This window comes from Ovis aries, chromosome 26 (assembly GCF_016772045.2).
Source record: "Ovis aries strain OAR_USU_Benz2616 breed Rambouillet chromosome 26, ARS-UI_Ramb_v3.0, whole genome shotgun sequence".
Lineage (NCBI taxonomy): Eukaryota > Metazoa > Chordata > Mammalia > Artiodactyla > Bovidae > Ovis > Ovis aries.
This window is the reverse complement of record NC_056079.1, coordinates 18,113,636-18,116,441: the sequence shown is the minus strand read 5'-3', so window position 1 is coordinate 18,116,441 and position 2,806 is coordinate 18,113,636. Positions and strand designations below refer to the sequence as shown.

The window sequence follows — 2,806 nt, the reverse complement described above, 5'->3', positions numbered from 1 at the left end:
TCTGTGTAGTATAACATAGACAACCTCAATATATTAAGGCATCCCACTTAAAATGCACATTAGGGATTTAAATTTCTGTTAACTATTTTTTAGTTCCTAAGTTGGCACATAAGATGTTCATCACCATTATTTCTAAGAGGGAATGATAAACTTAAATATTTAACAAAAGAAATAGTAAAAGATGGCATATTCATACAATGGAATGTCATATAGCATTTAACAACAGTTAAAAATGTTTTTAATATGTCAAGCACTTATTCCAAAATATGGAAAATAACAGGAAAATGTAGTTATTTTCCATGTACAATCGAAACTATATAATACTACGCATAAGAAAAAATGCTGGCACAAAATACATTAAAAAATTGTATTTATAATCCTAAAATTTTATTTAAGATTTTAAATTTAAATGTATTGATGTTTATTTATTTTTAAAAATTTCATTGAGTTTTTGATTAAAATTATTTTACTAAGCATTTTAAGACTCTAAAACTAAAAATAATTCAAAGAAGAATTGTTTTACATCTTTGCAAATCTTAACATGTTACTTAATAGGCATCTGAATTTCCTGTTTCTGTGTTCAATAGGTTGTGATATTCCCCATCATGAAGACTCTAGAAAACCCCACCATGTTTATGAGAAAACAAGAGTGAAAGGGCAAATGACATCTTAGTATTATTATGAAAGTAGTTTTGACCTCAAGTAACCACTGACAGTCTCTCAGGGCCATACTGGGCTGCACTTTGAGAATCCCTGATCTGGGTCCTCTCTGACCTGATCCTATAAGCTGGCCCACTGAGCAACATGGATTTATATACTTGCCTATCCTGAACCCTGATCCCTTCCATTCAGTTCATTGCCCAAACAGTTCACTCTTCTGAGTTAAGGCATTATTCTCTATCAAAGTGCAAATTCCAGTGGGAGAGATAACATATTAAGCTGTTAACAGCTCTCAGTTCCTTAGGGTGAACAAATTGAATTCATTTCCAGGAGACCAAAAGGAAGTGAAGGAGAGAGAATAAGGGCCAAAAATAGGGTATGGAAAGACCCCTCTCCCCAGCTGAGGAGCAGCCTTTTTGGTTTCATAGCAGGGCCTGAGAGCAATCTGGTTCTGGATACTTAGTTCACAGCTATGAAAAGAAGCCATTTCCTAATCTTTTTAAATTGCTTATCCTCAAGAGTTATCTGAGTTACTCTACCCCTGTGGTTGCTAATATCCAATTTTGGACTCATTGATCCAGGAAATAGAATTACAACCACTAATAAAAAACCAATCAAAATAAACCCCACTAATGTCTATGAAAAAGCATTTTTTATTGCTAACCATGCAGGATACTCTTTATTAATCTATCCTCACCCTATTTTGTCTTTCAACTTCATGTAAATGTAGAGATGCCTTAATGCTACCTTAACTCCTTATGTTTTTCTTAAATAATTTTTTTCTTTGCTTATGACTTATCCTTATGGACACGAGTTGGTATTTCTTCATTCCTGGAAAGTAACCACAGTACACGCAAGAAGACAAGTAACTGCCCTAGATTGTAAATTCTGAGGTGGACCTCTTTCTTAACGTTCAGTGTCCTTTGTCTTAAGATGTGGTGCAATATGTCTTTAGACCAATCCAAAAAAATGAGTTTCTAAAGAATGAACAGAAAAAAAAAAAAAAGAAATTAATCATTCCATTTGAGCATCTGTGCTGAGACGTCCCTGGAAATTAAACTCTAGTCTTTGTTAACAGAGCAAAATGGAAATACAATGTCAGGTAATGCATGGCAGTTCAGTGTACTTGTAGTTTCTGCTGATGGAATCACTACAAACACACTTAATTGAGGGTGAAAAAACCCAATAAACTTTAACTACTCAACATGCAGGTTTTCGCATTGTACTCATTGGTTTCTTCCCACACGGGCTGCCGCAAGCACCTTCGGAGAGTAGAGCTGACTTCTCCCTTGTGGGATTCATCTGATGGAATTGCTGGCCCAGTTACCTGGTGCCAGCACCTTCTTGAAAGGTGAGAGATCTGCCATTTTCAGGCTGATACTGGGTCACTCTAGGGCTGGTGGCTTAGTGGTAAAGAATCCGCCTGCCAATGCAGGAGACATGGGTTTGATCCCTGGCCCAGGAAGGTCCCCTGGAGAAAGAAATGGCAACCCACTCCAGTATTCTTGCCTGGAAAATTCCGTGGACAGGGGAGCCTAGCAGGCTATAGTCCATGGGGTTGCAAAGAGTGGACACAATTGGGCAACTTTCACTTCACTTTGCTAATCACTGATATTATTTTTTGGATAATCAGTTGAACGCATAGTTTTACCACCAGCACTGTGGACAAGGAGCTTCCTCCCAGCCTCATTCACAGGAAACTTGCCTTCTCAGACTCCTCCTTTCAGGTGCTACTGCTTCAGAGGTGTCCCTGACTCTCCAGTGGTCAGAGAAGTTGCTGCTGACAGTCCCTGGTCTGGACAGTCCAATGCTAATGGAATATCACTTATCTAATAAGTTGAGCAATTTTTTTTTTAAAGGGAGTTCGGAAAGAACATGGACAGCTGCTCCAAACATTTTGGGACTGGAATGAGAGATCATGGATTTTCTCTTTGTGGAAGTCTCTATAGACAGATGGCTTCTGGTTAATGAGAATGTGTGTTTTTCTCTGATGCAGTGCTGACTCTTCCTGCTTACCTATTTCCCTCTCCATCTTTTCCCTCCCGCCACCCTGATCCTCCTATGGATCTAGTCTTGCTGTGTCATCTCCTGCTGAGGGATTGCCGGGAATTTCTACCCATCTACTCATTCTTAACTGCTCACTCAC

At 38.5% G+C, this 2,806-nt stretch overlaps 1 non-coding gene across 1 annotated transcript; it reads left to right on the top strand.

The window, feature by feature from the left end:
* The first annotated feature begins 1,485 nt into the window (after window positions 1-1,485).
* LOC114111116 (small nucleolar RNA SNORA81) lies at window positions 1,486-1,609 on the top strand. Its single transcript, XR_003587240.1, has one exon. It is a non-coding gene; the product is annotated as a small nucleolar RNA SNORA81 (small nucleolar RNA).
* The last annotated feature ends 1,197 nt before the right edge of the window (window positions 1,610-2,806 follow it).